Source organism: Salvelinus sp. IW2-2015, linkage group LG13 (assembly GCF_002910315.2).
Source record: "Salvelinus sp. IW2-2015 linkage group LG13, ASM291031v2, whole genome shotgun sequence".
Taxonomy (NCBI): domain Eukaryota; kingdom Metazoa; phylum Chordata; class Actinopteri; order Salmoniformes; family Salmonidae; genus Salvelinus; species Salvelinus sp. IW2-2015.
The window spans coordinates 18,619,078-18,636,111 of NC_036853.1; positions in this window are offsets into that span (position 1 = coordinate 18,619,078).

Consider the following 17,034-nt stretch of genomic DNA (forward strand, 5'->3'; position numbering starts at 1 on the left):
CTATAGGGGTGCTGTTCCGCATTAGCATATTTGTGTCTCCAAATTAAACTGCCTCGTGCTAAATTCTTGATCGTACAATATGCATATTATTGTTATTATTGGATAGAAAACACCTTCTAGTTTCTATAGAAGTTGGAATTTTGTCTCTGAGTGGTACAGAACAATTTCTACAGCACTTTTCATGACAGGGTTCAGATTTCAGAAAATTTTTACCCTGATCTGGGTCTGTTTTTAAGGCGACAGTGAATGCTATGAAGAAACCGACACTGCCTACGTCTTCCTCTGGGTGTCTGTACGTCATCACGTTTTGAATGAAATCGATGGACATTCACAGCCATTATAAAACCACAAAATGTTTAGGGACCGCCCTTTCTCGTCGTGCGCCTGAAGCGTGAAGGCCATCGGACTTGCCTCGTTCCAAATCGTTTCTAACCAGCAATATTTCTCCGGTCATGTTTTCAGTCGTTATAGTTGTTAAAAACATCATAATGTAGTTAATTTGAACCGTTTATAGCAATTTATATCCGTTTAGTGCGATTTTGAGGAATTTCTTTTTGGTGCACTCTGAAAGTTTGGACACGTTTGTGGGTGTCGGTCGTTGGTGGTGGACATTTCGAAGGACAGAGGACATCTATCGACCAAAAGACGTTTATAACATAGAAAGGATACATTGCCCAAGAATCTGATGGAAGAACAGCTCAAAGTAAGCAATATTTAATATGATAAATCGTGTTTCTGTCGAAATATTTTAAACGCATATTTCGCCATTTTGTTTGTATAGCTTCACTTGGCCAACCCTGTATTGAAAAGTAAGGATAATTTTAAAAATGTAAATCAGCGGTTGCATTAAGAACTAATTTGTCTTTCGATTGCTGTCAACCCTGTATTTTTTAGTCAAGTATATGATTAGCTTTCAATTAAACTAGATCACTCTGATAGATGACGTCAGACATATTGAGGCTTGATTTCCTAGTATTTTTATTGTGTAACCACGGTTTTGTATGGCTAAATATGCACCTTTTCGAACAAACTGTATATGTATATTGTAAAATGATTTACAGGAGTGTCATCGGAAGAATTCTGAGAAGGTTAGTGAAAAAATTAAATATTTTGGCGGTGATTACGTTATAGCGCTCTTTGGCTGGAATCGATGCTCTGGTAACGTTTGCACATGTGGTATGCTAACTTATCGATTTATTGTGTTTTCGCTGAAAAACGCTTAGAAAATCTGAAATATGGTCTGAAATCACAAGAACTGGGTCTTTCCATTGCTATGCTTTGTCTATTTTTATGAAAATGTTTTATGATGAGTAAATTGGTCATACACGTTGCTCTATCTAGTAATTCTAGTCGATTTGTGATGGTGGGTGCAATTGTAAACTGTGATTTCTACCTGAAATATGCACTTTTTTCTAACAAAAACTATCCTATACCATGAATATGTTATCAGACTGTCATCTGAAGAGGTTTTTTCTTGGTTAGTGGAATATCAATATCTTAGTTGGGCCGAATTGGTGATAGCACCTGAAGGAGTAAGAAACTGATGGAGTTAGAATAGTGGTGTATTTTGCTAACGTGTTTAGCTAATAGATTTACATATTTTGTTCTTCCCTGTAAAACATTTAAAAATCTGAAATGCTGGCTTTATTCACAAGATCTGTATCTTTCATCTGGTGTCTTGGACTTGTGATTTAATGATATTTAGATGCTACTATCTACTTGTGAAGCTATGCTAGCTATGCTAATCAGTGTGTGGGGGGGTGGGGGGTGCTCCCGGACCCGGGGTAGAGGCTCGTTAGAGGTTAAAGAGATGGGTGGGTCTACAGCTTGAGTGTGTGAACAATGCTGAATGGGTGTAGACAAAGGGCTCTCCAGTAGTAGTACCAAAAATATTCAAAGGTTTTTTTCTCAAAAGTGAGTTTAAGTTTAGCAACTTTCAAAGCAATATTGCATTCCCATTGTTCCTAAACTGTAGTGTATGATATACCATTTTGTAGCTCTGAGTCTCTACTTTTATCCAATGTAAAAAAACAAGGTTTCAAATTTTGACATAAGACCGATTTGAGCCGGTCGGTCACATATGCTAAATAATGTTTTTAAACGGTTGGGCTTATTGGTGTTAAAATACACCAGTTATCTATTTTGGACCACCAGGCTGCTGATGTCAAGCAGCCTGTCGTTTTTCTGTTATACTCCCTTTCAAAGCAGAATTACTTTCCCATTGTTCTTCAACTGTCGTGTTTGATATAACATTTTCTAGCTCTGAGTCTCTACTTTTATCCAATGTAAAAAACATAATTTCAAATGTTGCTACAGAAGACCGAATAGAGCCGGTCAGTCACATTTTAAACCTAACCCTAACCGTAARCACATTGCTAACCCTAATGCCTAAACATAACCTTAAATTAAGAKCAAAAAGCGATTTATTTTACAATATAGACAATTTTGACTTTGCAGCTGGCCTATCGAGCGGAAATCGCTCAGTTCTGCCCCAGGGCAAGATTCACAGTCAACCTGCAATAGTTACGATGCTTTACTATGCCTACACCATGAGAGCTGCCAACCTACCAAGCTGTGATGATCTAAAGACCATCTTATATACAGTACCTTATGAAAAAATTCAGACCCTTTGAATTTTTTCACATTTTGTTAAATTACAGCTTTATTCTAAAATGTGTTAAATTGTTTCTGAGCTCTTCGGACAATTCCTTCGGCCTCATGGCTTGGTTTTTGCATGCACGTTCAACTGTGGGACCTTATAAAGACGGGTGTGTGCCTTTCCAAATCATGTCCAATCAATTGAATTTTTCACAGGTGGACAATCAAGATGTAGAAACATCTCAAGGATGATCAATGGAAACAGGATGCACCCGACCTCAATTTCGTGTCTCATAGCAAAGAGTGTGAATACTTGTGTAAATAACGTTTTTCAGTTAAATAAATTTGCAAAACTGTCTAAACCTATTTTTGATTTGTCATTATGTGGTATTGTGTGTAGATTGCTGAYGATTTTTATTTATTTAATCAATTTTAGAATAAGGCTGTAACGTAACAAAATGTGGAAAAAGTCAAGGGGTCTGAATACTTTCCGGATGCACTGTAGATGTTCATTGCAAAAATATATGAGTTGTTTCGATCTAATGTAATTAAGACCTAGTGTGATCTCATTTTTACATACAGATTTAGGATCTTAATTTGAGACAGTTTGCTAAAGCAGGAAATTATTCCTGCAGGAACAGGAAATGTGATTTACTATGTGGATTATCAAGTCTGATATTTCAAAGTGGAAATTACAAACTTCAGAAGCCTTTTTAAAGCTAAAATATACTACAAGTGTTACATTTCCTGTTATCCAGCAAAAAGGTGATCAAATGAAGATCCTAGTTTGCTACTTGTTAACAATGTTTGACATTTTGTTTTTTCCCAGTAGTGCTTGCTATCGTACTGTAGACCTAATTAACCAAAATTATTTCCAAATAAGCAGGTTACAAAATGCTGAAATTAATTTGCACAAATACAAAGCCTTTTTTTGTAATGGAAATTGTTCAGATGTCCACCTTTTGATTTTCTTTTCTTTTTTCTATTCCAGTACACCTTTTTCCAGTCAAAGCTTCTTTCATGTGTTGTACATCTTTGATATGGAGGGGTGAGCATCCTTTATTCATTACTGTCAACAGCTTGATTTCCATGGTTATAGTTGACACATTACAAACACTGCACAATATAGGATGCTCCAGAACCCTCTTGATAAAAAGCATTTGCTCGAGGAGGCATACTCAGTGTTGTGTCATCTAAGAGATACTCAGTGTTGGGGAAGCTACTCTGAAAATATAGTTTACTTAAAGGACCAGTGCAGTCAAAAATGTGATATTCTTGTGTTTTAGTAATATTTCAACACTATGAGGTTGGAATAATGGTGTAAAAATTATGGTAATGCCCTTTTGGTGTAAGAGCCGTTTGAAAAACCTGCCTGAAATTTCAGCCTGTTTAGGTGGGATGGATTTTTGGCTTGCCTGGTGACATCACCAGTTGATAAATTAGTTAATAGACCAACAAGAAAGAGAGTACAAAACTGCTAGTTATAACAGCTAGTTTTCAGTTTTAGCTCAATTCTTGCATGAGAAATTGGTCTTTGCTAAGAAACTATATTTTATTTTATTGAAAACAATCACAGAAAGGTACTTAATTGTTACCCAGAAACAAATTGATATTGGCGTTAAAAATAACTGAATTGGACCTCTAAGTAAAGTTACTTTGAAAAAGTAGTTTACTACATCCAAACTCTGGAGTCAGATGTTGACAGAATATGTAATTTAGTCTATTAAACAGAAAAACTATGTATGGGGTGAGAATCAGGTAGGTGTGATGKCGAAAAATAAAATAAATTGTTGCCTAATTCGATCATATTTTATTTTAGAAAAAAAAGTACTGTGTAGTTCTAGTAGTTCGCGACACCGCTACATTGCAGAAAAGTAATTAACTACTGAAAATGCTCCCAATATTTGAATTTAGTTAAACTACCACCAAGCTACTGCAAAATGCAGTCAAACTACTAGTTGAACTACATGTAGTTCACTACTCCCCAACACTGGACATACCCATATTTTCTTTCTTTTCAGTCTCTCTGAATACACTTTAAAAAGTACACAGATTCAATGCAGTGAGGTTTGATTTGTTTTGGTTACCTASGGTTCATGAAAATGCCATGAAAATAACTGTAAACACTGCTCCCTCAAAAATGACTCTCTAAAAATGTATACCTGGACAGCTGCCCTATTCTGAACCTTCATGTATTTTAGAGATACATAGAGCAAAATTTTTTGTAAAATATTAGAATGACCTACCACAGCCACATACTGTCAGTGTTGAGACAGTGGTCAGACATGATAGAGTATTAACAAGCTGTAGAGGAGGGTGAATAGTGTGTAGGTCAATCTCACATAACCAGCTTTCCAAGGGTGTTCAATAAAACAAGGACTACTACAATGAGGATCAATACTGCCAACAACCTCCACGATAAGCATTTCATTACAAACAATGCCTAGAGCCCTATTTATTCCATATGGGCCTCTAGAGTCAAATGCAGTCAGCCATGTCAGAATAAAAAAACATTGCTGAGTTTACATGTCTGAATCTTGTGGAAACTCACAGTAACAGATGAATCTATTTCAAATGTGCGTTATGGTAGTTTGTCAACAGAGAATGTCAAACATGATATAATACATGTCTACTCTCTCCCTGCTACCATGACATTCGGTGTTCCAAAATTTGTTAAGTTAAATTAATGGGCTAAGAATCGTTGCAAGTTAGAAACATTAGAATGTGATGAAATAAGTAAACCGATAAACTCTGACAGATGCAGTCATTATATTGTCAATTGCATATTACAGATGGACAATATAAAGATGTATTCAGCACATACACTGAGTATACCAAACGTTAGGAACTCCTTCCTAATATTGAGTTGCACACCACCCCTCAGAACAGTCGTCTCAATTTGTCGGTGTATGCTGTTGAAAGCGTTCCAAAAGGATGCTGGCCCATGTTGACTCCAATGCTTCCCACAGTTGTGTCAACTTGACTGGATGTCCTGTGTGGTGGACCATTCTTGATACACAAAGGAAACTGTTAAGCATGAAAAACCAGCAGAGTTGCAGTTCTTTACACAAACCGGTGCGCCTGGAACCTACTACCCTACCCCGTTCAAAGGCACTTAAAAAAATGTCTTGCCCATTCACCCTCTGAATGGCACACATGCACAATCCATGTCTCAWTTGGCAGACACTCAGGACGATAAAATCGAGCCCTTTACATAGCCCTTTTCCCCTTGTCTATAGGAAGGATGCACACTGTCTAACTTCTCTTGGGTAGGGGTATATTATTAGTAGTTTTGGATAGAAAACACTCTAAAGTTTCTAAAACTGTTTGAATCATGTCTGTGAGTATAACAGAACTTATTTAGCAGGCGAAACCCCGAGGACAAACCATTCAGATTTCTTTTTTTTAGGTCACTCTCTTTTCAATGAGGTTTCATTGGGAAACCAGATTTCTAAGGGACCTTCTTGCAGATCCTACCGCTTCCACTGGATGTCAACAGTCTTTAGAAATTGGTTGAGGTTATTCCTTTGTGTAATGAAGAAGTACGGCCATTTTGAACGAGAGTCACTTGAAGTGTCCTGTTAGATAGAGGCACATGACCAGAAAGCTAGCTACAGTTGGTTTTAATCCTGTATTGAACACAGATCATCCACGTTAAAAAAATACCTAAAGTTGTATTACAAAAGTAGTTTGACATTTTTTGGCAAAGTTTACAGGTAACCTTTGAGATATTTTGTAATGACGTTTCACAATTTGGAACCGGTGTTTTTCTGGATCAAACGCGCCAAATAAATGGACATTTTGGATATATATCAACGGAATTAATCGAACAAAAGGACCATTTGTGATGTTTATGGGACATATTGGAGTGCCAACAACAGAAGCTCGTCAAAGGTAAGGCATGAATTATATTTTTATTTKTGCGTTTTGTGTCGCACCTGCAGGGTTGAAATATGCTTCTCTCTCTATGTTTACAATGGTGCTATCCTCAGATAATAGCATAGTTTGCTTTCGCCGAAAAGCCTATTTGAATTCTGACATGTTGGCTGGATTCACAACCAGTGTANATTTTTTGTAAAATATTAGAATGACCTACCACAGCCACATACTGTCAGTGTTGAGACAGTGGTCAGACATGATAGAGTATTAACAAGCTGTAGAGGAGGGTGAATAGTGTGTAGGTCAATCTCACATAACCAGCTTTCCAAGGGTGTTCAATAAAACAAGGACTACTACAATGAGGATCAATACTGCCAACAACCTCCACGATAAGCATTTCATTACAAACAATGCCTAGAGCCCTATTTATTCCATATGGGCCTCTAGAGTCAAATGCAGTCAGCCATGTCAGAATAAAAAAACATTGCTGAGTTTACATGTCTGAATCTTGTGGAAACTCACAGTAACAGATGAATCTATTTCAAATGTGCGTTATGGTAGTTTGTCAACAGAGAATGTCAAACATGATATAATACATGTCTACTCTCTCCCTGCTACCATGACATTCGGTGTTCCAAAATTTGTTAAGTTAAATTAATGGGCTAAGAATCGTTGCAAGTTAGAAACATTAGAATGTGATGAAATAAGTAAACCGATAAACTCTGACAGATGCAGTCATTATATTGTCAATTGCATATTACAGATGGACAATATAAAGATGTATTCAGCACATACACTGAGTATACCAAACGTTAGGAACTCCTTCCTAATATTGAGTTGCACACCACCCCTCAGAACAGTCGTCTCAATTTGTCGGTGTATGCTGTTGAAAGCGTTCCAAAAGGATGCTGGCCCATGTTGACTCCAATGCTTCCCACAGTTGTGTCAACTTGACTGGATGTCCTGTGTGGTGGACCATTCTTGATACACAAAGGAAACTGTTAAGCATGAAAAACCAGCAGAGTTGCAGTTCTTTACACAAACCGGTGCGCCTGGAACCTACTACCCTACCCCGTTCAAAGGCACTTAAAAAAATGTCTTGCCCATTCACCCTCTGAATGGCACACATGCACAATCCATGTCTCAWTTGGCAGACACTCAGGACGATAAAATCGAGCCCTTTACATAGCCCTTTTCCCCTTGTCTATAGGAAGGATGCACACTGTCTAACTTCTCTTGGGTAGGGGTATATTATTAGTAGTTTTGGATAGAAAACACTCTAAAGTTTCTAAAACTGTTTGAATCATGTCTGTGAGTATAACAGAACTTATTTAGCAGGCGAAACCCCGAGGACAAACCATTCAGATTTCTTTTTTTTAGGTCACTCTCTTTTCAATGAGGTTTCATTGGGAAACCAGATTTCTAAGGGACCTTCTTGCAGATCCTACCGCTTCCACTGGATGTCAACAGTCTTTAGAAATTGGTTGAGGTTATTCCTTTGTGTAATGAAGAAGTACGGCCATTTTGAACGAGAGTCACTTGAAGTGTCCTGTTAGATAGAGGCACATGACCAGAAAGCTAGCTACAGTTGGTTTTAATCCTGTATTGAACACAGATCATCCACGTTAAAAAAATACCTAAAGTTGTATTACAAAAGTAGTTTGACATTTTTTGGCAAAGTTTACAGGTAACCTTTGAGATATTTTGTAATGACGTTTCACAATTTGGAACCGGTGTTTTTCTGGATCAAACGCGCCAAATAAATGGACATTTTGGATATATATCAACGGAATTAATCGAACAAAAGGACCATTTGTGATGTTTATGGGACATATTGGAGTGCCAACAACAGAAGCTCGTCAAAGGTAAGGCATGAATTATATTTTTATTTCTGCGTTTTGTGTCGCGCCTGCAGGGTTGAAATATGCTTCTCTCTCTATGTTTACAATGGTGCTATCCTCAGATAATAGCATAGTTTGCTTTCGCCGAAAAGCCTATTTGAATTCTGACATGTTGGCTGGATTCACAACCAGTGTAGCTTTAATTTGGTATCTTTCATGTGTGATTTAATGAAAGGTTGATTTTTATAGTAATTCTTATAGTAATTTATTTGAATTTGGCGCTCTGCATTTTCTCTGGCTTTTTGCCAAGTGAGACAGTAGCGTCCCGCCTAAACTCAGATTTTTGGATATAAATATGAACAAAACATACATGTATTGTGTAACATGAAGTCCTATGAGTGTCATCTGATGAAGATCATCAAAGGTATCTCTATTTCTGCTTTTTGTTACTCCTCTCTTTGGCTGGAAAAATGGCTGTCTTTTTCTGTGACTTGGCTCTAACCTAATATAATTGTTTTGGTGTGCTTTCGTCGTAAAACCTTTTTGAAATCGGACACTTTGGCTCGATTTACAACAAGTGTATCTTTAAAATGGTGTAAAATACTTGTATGTTTGAGGAATTTAATTATGGGAWTTCTGTTGTTTTGAATTTGGCGCCCTGCAGTTTCACTGGCTGTTGACGAGGTGGGACGCTACCGTCCCACATACCCTAGTGAGGTTAAATGTTTATTTAGACGTTCACAAATCTTTTGACTATCACTAATGTCATGATATGTTTGGTAAAGTAATAAAGAACGTGAAATATTTGGGGTAAATGTTCCTTAAACAGATTATTATACGGACATGTTATAAAGTATGAAAAGGCTTATTCAAACAAAAAAAAACATCCATGTTTTATTATACTTTTATTGTGTACTAGATCATATGGGTTGAAAAGGTTTTTTTTCCAGACATTAGTAAACAATTCCAGGTGAAAGCAAAAGGTCATAGCTTTCTGGGGGGTGGGGTCAGGGCAGGCAGTATGGTCAGGTAGGCGGGTTCAGAGTCAAGGCAGGCAAGGGTCAAAACCGGGAGATTTAGCAAAAGAGATATGAAAAAGCAGGTGCACGGAAAAACACTCTGGTTGACTTAACAAGACGAACTGGCAACATACAAACAGGGAACACCGGAATAAACACCCAGGGACTAATGAGGAAAACGGGTGACACCTGGAGGTGGGTGGAGACAATCAAAGACAGGTGAAACAGATCAGGGCGTGACAATAGCGAAACAGTGCAAACGGCTGTCAGCTGAAACAGGTAGTCTTAGTCTTTTTGACTAAAATATTAGTCATTTGAATAATGATTTAGTATAGTTATTGTCAAAATGGCAATAACAGTGGGCCATTTTAGTCAACTAAATTCCCTTTCATTTTAGTCACATCACATTTGTATTGCGTCATTAACCAAAGGTAAACATAAATCACTGAATTCCATATGCACAAACATACATAGCCTTGTCTTACCAACACATTTTTCTGCATAACATCCTATTCTCTTCCCAACAGCAGAAATATGAAAAACATATATAAGAATATATACAAATTATCTGGCCAGTGCTCGAGTCCTGATCGATGCTCAAGACCGAGTCCCTGGGGTTGGGTGCTGATTAGTATTTCTACCTGTAATAAAGCCCTTTGTGCGGAAAAACTCATTCTGATTGGCTGGGGCCGGCTCCCCATTGGATGGGCCTGGCTCCCAAGTGGGTGGGCCTATGCCCTCCCAGGCCCACCCATGGTTGCGCCCTTGCCCAGTGTGAAATCCATAGAACCATAGAATTTCTTTCAATTGACTGATTTCCTTATATGAACTGTAACACAGTAAAGTCTTTGAAATTGTTGCATGTTTTGTTTATATTTTTGTTCAGTATATATTGCATTGCTGACTATCATGTGTAGGCTACATGCAACCTCTTTACACAGTTACTGAAGGCAATCTCCATCTCACATAGCCATTTTGAGCCTGTAATCGYACCCACAAATGCTGACGCTCCAGACACTCAACTAGTCTAAAGAAGGCCAGTTTTATTGCTTCTTTAATCAGAACAACAGTTTTCAGCTGTGCTAACATAATGCAAAAGGGGTTTCTAATGATCAATTAGCCTTTTAAAATTATAAACTTGGATTAGCTAACACAACTTGCCATTGGAACACAGGAGTGATGGTTGCTGATAATGGGCCTCTGTACACCTTTGTAGATATTCCATAAAAAATCTGCCGTTTCCAGCTACAATAGTCATTTACAACATTAACAATGTCTACATTGTATTTCTGATCAATTTGATGTGATTTTAATGGACAAATAATGTGCTTTCCTTTCAAAAACAAGGACATTTCTAAGTGACCCCAAACGTTTAAACGGTAGTGTACATCACAGAAAACTGAACTATAACAAGTATCTACCGTTTGACATAATTATAAAGTTATAAAAAATATTAATAACACTCAACCTTTGAGGCCAAAGAGGGCTTTTTTTGGTAATTGACCTCAGGAAAGGGCTACATCAATGTTGTTTCAATGTAATCTGCGACGTGGAATCAATGTGAAAAATACAGTACATTGGACTTGTAAAAGTCATTAACCAGTATTTTTTTCATCTCATTTTAACTATTTACATTTTACATTTAGTCATTTAGCAGACACTCTTATCCATAGRGATTTACAGTTTGTGCATTCATCTTATTACGATAGCTAGATGGGACAACCACATACGTATCACAGGCATATAGTAAGTACACTTTTTCTCAATAAAGTAGCAATGTCAAAGATAGAAAGTGCAAGTGTTGTAAAAATTGAAATAAGGGTAAAACGTCAACTTAAATACATTGACTTAACCTGAATAACAGGTTGTTACATCAATCTAATTTCAACATAATCATCAGAACTATGTATACACTGAAATTGCATTGAAAATTCCACGTATAAAATTAAAACAATATTTTTAATCCTATATTCTAATCAAATCAAATGTTATTTGTCACATACAAATGGTTAGCAGATGTTAATTGCGAGTATAGCGAAATGCTTGTGCTTCTAGTTCCGACAGTGCAGTAATATCTAACACGTAATCTATAAATTAACCAATAACTACCTAATACACACATCTAAAAGGGGTGAATGAAAAAATGTACATGTAAGTATGTGGATGAGCGATGGCCAAGGGGCATAGGCAAGGTGCAATCGATGGTATAAAAAACAGTATATACGTACGATATGAGTAATGTAAGATATGTAAAAAAATGTAAGTGCCATTATTTAGAGTGGCATTGTTTAAAGTGACTAGTGATCCATTTATTAAAGTAGCCAATGATTGCGTCTCAATGTAGGCAGCAGCCTCTCTGAGTTAGTGATTGCTGTTTAGCAGTCTGATGGCATTGAGATAGAAGCTGTTTTTCAGTCTCTCAGTACCAGCTTTGATGCACCTGTACTGACCTCGCCTTCTGGATGGTAGCGGTGTGAACAGGCAGTGGCTCAGATGGTTGATGTCCTTGATGATCTTTTTGMRCTTCCTGTGACATCGGGTACTGTAGGTGTCATGGAGGGCAGGTAGTTTGCCCCCAGTGATGCATTGTGCAGACCGCACCACCCTCTGGTGAGTCTTGCGATTGAGGGTGCAGTTGCCGTATCAGGCTTTGGTACAGCCCGACAGGATGCTCTCGAATGTGCATTTGTAAAAGTTGGTCAGGGTTTTGGATGACAAGCCAAATTTCTTCAGCCTCCTGAGGTTGAAGAGGGTTGTTGTCCCTTCGATATGGATAGGGTGGAGCTCCCTCTGCTGTTTCCTCAAGTCCACGATCATCTCCTTTGTTGACGTTGAGTGAGAGATTGCTTTCCTGACACCACACTATTAGTGCCCTCACCTCCTCACTGTAGGCTGTCTCGTCGTTGTTGGTAATCAAGCTCCTACTGTTGTGTCGTCTGCAAACTTGATGATTGCGTTGGAGGAGTGCATGGCCACGCAGTCGMGGGTGAACAGGGAGTACAGGACGGGGCTGAGCACGCCCCAGTGTTGAGGGTCAGCGAAGAGGAGATGTTGTTTCCTACCTTCACCACCTGGGGGCGACCTGTCAAAGTCCAGGACCCAGTTGCACAGGGCGGGGTTGAGACCCAGGGCATCCATCTTGATGATGAGCTTGGAGGGTACCATGGTGTTGAATGCTGAGCTGTAGTCAGTGAACTGCATTCTTACATAGGTATTCCTGTTGTCGAGATGTGATAGGGCATTGTGCATTATGATGGCGATTGCGTCGTCTGTGGACCTGTTGGGCGGTATGCAAACTGCAGTGGGTCTAGGGTGGCCAGTAAGGTGGAGGTGATATGATCCTTGACTAGTCTCTCTATGCATTTCATGATGACAGAAGTGAGTGCTACGGTGCGGTAGTCATTTAGTTCAGTTATCTTTGCCTTCTTGGATACAGGAACAATGGTAGCCATTATGAAGTATGTGGGGACAAGAGACTGGGATAGGGAGTGATTGAATATGTCCATTAACACACCAGCCAGCTGGTCAGCGCATGCTTTGAGAACGKGGCTATGGATCCCGTCTGGGCCAGCAGCCTTGCGAGGGTTAACACGTTTAAATGTTTTACACACGTCAGCCAAGGAGAAGGGGTGGGGGGGCGCAGTCTTTGATAGCGGCCTGCGACGGTGGCACTGTATTATCCTCAAAGCGGGCATTGAAGGTGTTTTGTTTGTCTGGAAGCGTGACGTCGGTTTCTTTTTGTAGTCCGTGATTTCCTGTAGACCCTGCCATGTACGTCTCGTGTCTGAGCCATTGAATTGCGACTCCACCTTGTCCCTGTACTGGCATTTTGCTTGTTTTATTGCCTTGCGGAGGGAATAGCTACACTGTTTATATTCAGACATATTCCCAGACCTCTTTCCATTTTTAAATGCGGTGGATCACGCTTACAGTTTTGCGCGAATGCCGCCATCCACCCATGGTTTCTGGTTAGGGTAAGTTTTAATAGTCACCGTGGGTACAACATCTCCAATGCACTTCTTTATAAACGCACTCACCGAGTCAGCGTATAGGTCGATATTGTTCTCTGAGGCTGACCGGAACATATTCCAGTCCGCGTGATCAAAACAATCTTGAAGCATGGCTGCTGAATGGTCGGACCAGCGTTGAATGGTTATCGTCACTGGCTCATCCTGTTTGAGTTTTTGCCTATAAGACGGAAAGAGCAAGATGGCGTCGTGGTCGGATTTGCCGAAGGGAGGGCGGGGGAGGGCTTTGTATGTATTGCGGAAGTTAGAGTAGCAGTGGTCGAGGGTGTTGCGCATGCGCGTAGCGGTATCAATATGCTGGAAGAATTTAAGTAGACTTGTTCTCAAATTTGCTTTGTTAAAATCCCCAACTTCAATAAATTCAGCCCCAGGATGTATGGTTTGCATATAGTCCAGTGATGTTCCTTGATGGCCGTCTTGTTGTCTGCTTGAGGGGGAATGTACACAGCTGTGACTATAACTGACGAGGATTCGGCCTGCACTTGATTGTAAGGAATTCTAGATCGGGTGAGCAGAAGGACTTGAGTTCCTGTATGTTGTTATGATTACACCAGGAGTCGTTAATCATGACGCATCCTTTCCTTTCCCAGAGAGGTGTTTATCTCTGTCGGCGCGATGCATGGAGAAGCCCTATAATAATAATAATAACGTCTAGACCCGATTTCGCCAAATGTTATTCCTCTCCCAAATATGTATTATTATGATCATTTATATGCACCATCATTTTACTTATACATATTCTCTTTTGCAGAAAGTGACTTGAACAATTGATTCCCAAGCAAAGTCCAATTTGTTTGACTCATCGGGTTTAGAAGGTTGTAGCTCAGCTTCTGAATCTCATAGAGACAAACCAAAGATATTCCGATGTGCATAAGAGTCTGCTCTTACTCGGGCATTCTACTGCTTGTTTTTACACCTCAAATCAAGGAAGGGCCGACAAAAATAATATTAATAATGAACTTTTACCTTCAGATATTATCAGGAATTGTTGGACTGTGGCTTCACATTTCATTTCAATATCTTTATTTAGGTTGATAGTATGATGTTGACCTAAAAAAAAACAAATCTGAATGGTTTGTCCTCAGGGTTTCGCCTGCTAAAGTTGTGTTATACTCACAGACATGATTCAAACAGTTTTAGAAACTTCAGAGTGTTTTCTATCCAAATCTACTAATAATATGCATATCTTATCTTCTGGGGATGAGCAGGTGGCAGTTGAATTTGGGTATGCTTTTCATCCAAARGTGAAAATGCTGCCCCCTATCCTAGAGAAGTTAAATTCTAAATAAATCACCATAGTGTCACCAGCAAAGCACCATCACACCTCCATGCTTCACGGTGGAACCTACACATGCGGAGATCATCCGTTCACCTCATCTGCGTCTTAAAAAGACATGCCGGTTGGAACCAAAAATCTCAAATTTGGACTCATCAGACTAAAGGGCAGATTTCCACCGGTATAATGTCCATTGCTTGTGTTTCTTTGTCCAAGAAAGCCTCTTCTTATTATTGGTGTCCTTTAGTAGTGGTTTCTTTGCAGCAATTTGACCATGAAGGCCTGGTTGTGCTCCTGAGGGGCGCAGCGGTCTAAGGCACAGCATCTCAGTGCTAGAGGCGTCACTGGTTGGAATCCAGGCTGTATCACAACCGGCCGTGATTGGGAATCCCATAGGGCGGCGCACAATTGGCCCAGCGTCATCCGAAAAGTTAAATAAAAATGTAAAACAATTTAAAAACACATAGTCTCCTCTGAACAGTTGATGTTGAGATGTGTCTCTTACTTGAACACTATGAAGCATTTATTTGGGCTGCAATTTCTGAGGCTGTAAATAACTTAAGCGCTAGGGTCCTTTTTTCAGAATTTCCGCCTGACTGACGTGCCCAAAGTAAACTGCCTCTTACTCAGGCCCAGAAGCCAGGATATGCATATAATTGTTCCATTGGATAGAAAACACTTTGAAGTTTTAAGAAATGTTTCATGTATGAGACTATAACACAATTGATATGGTAGGAGAAAATACAAAGTAAAACCAAACGGAAAATTATTATTTTTGAGATCCCATGCTCTTACAATGGAAAGCTATGGGTCCTATGCAATTCCAGCTCCCAGATTGCATTTCTTATGGCTTCCACTAGATGTCAACAGTCTTTGTTCAAGGTTTCCAACTTGTTTCTTCCAAAACGAGGAACAATTTTGAGTTATGGTACATGGAGACACAATTGGAAATCAGTCTGTGGACGTGTGTCACGCCCTGACCATAGAGAGCTTTTTATTCTCTATGTTGGTTAGGTCGGGGTGTGACTAGGGTGGGACATCTAGGTGATTATATTTCTGTTGGCCTGGTATGGTTCCCAATCAGAGGCAGCTGTTTATAGTTGTCTCTGATTGGGGATCATATTTAGGCAGCCATTTCCCCTTTGTGCTTTGTGGGATCTTGACTATGTATTGTRGCTTGTGAGAACTACAGTAGCTTCACGTTTCGTTTTGCGATTTATTGTTTTCTTTGAGTTTCACTACCTAATAAAGAGGATGGAACCATACCACGCTGCATCTTGGTTCACTCATTATAACGATGTGACAGCGTGCGACGAAGAGGAAGCGCACTTGCTAATTTTGCTTTTCTATTGAACATACTTCTTTCCGTATGAAATATTACAGTTTATTTACATTTTAGGGTACCTGAGGATTACATAGAAACGTAGTTTGACTTGTTTTAACAAAGTTTAGCTGTAGCGTTTTGGATTCCTTTGTCTGCATGTTGAACTCAAATGGCACCGACTAAAKTGACTTTTTTGGGATATAAAGAAGGATTTTATCTAACAAAAACGACCATGCATGTTGTAGCTGGGACCCTTTGGATTGCAAATCAYAGGAAGATTTTCAAAAAGTAAGTGATTATTTAATCGCTATTTGTGATTTTATGAAGCCTGTGCTGGTTGAAACATATGTTGTGGGGCGCCATCCTCAAACAATCGCATGGCATTCTTTCGCTGTTAAGCCTATTGTAAATCGGACAATGCAGTTAGATTTACAAGAATTTAAGCTTTTAGCCTTATATGTCACGACCGTTATATGACGAATGAGTGGACCAAGGCGCAGCGTGAAAGAAAGCCATCTTCCTTTTAATGAAGAAAAACAAACACTTACTAAACGAACAAAAAACAAACGATCGTGAAGCTAAAACGAACTAAGTGCACACATGCAACAMAGACAATTACCCACAATCACCTAAAGCCTATGGCTGCCTTAAATATGGCTCCCAATCAGAGACAACAATAAACATCTGTCTCTGATTGAGAACCAAACCAGGCAACCATAGACTTTCCTAAACCTCTCTACTGAACACAACCCCATACACTATACAAAACCCCCTAAACAATACACACACCCTAAACTAGACAAAACACACAAACATCCCATGTCACACCCTGACCTAACTAAACTAATAAAGAAAATCAATATAACAGAGGCCAGGGTGTGACAGTACCCCCCCAAAGGTGCGGACTCCGGCCGCAAAACCTGACACAGAAGGGGAGGGTCCGGGTGGGCTTCCTATGGCGGGGCTCGGGTGCGGGACGTGGACCCCCTCCACCATAGTCACTACCCGCCTCTGGTGGCGCCTCTGGAACGGCGAGTCCCGGACTGAATACCATCCCAGAGGGCGCCAC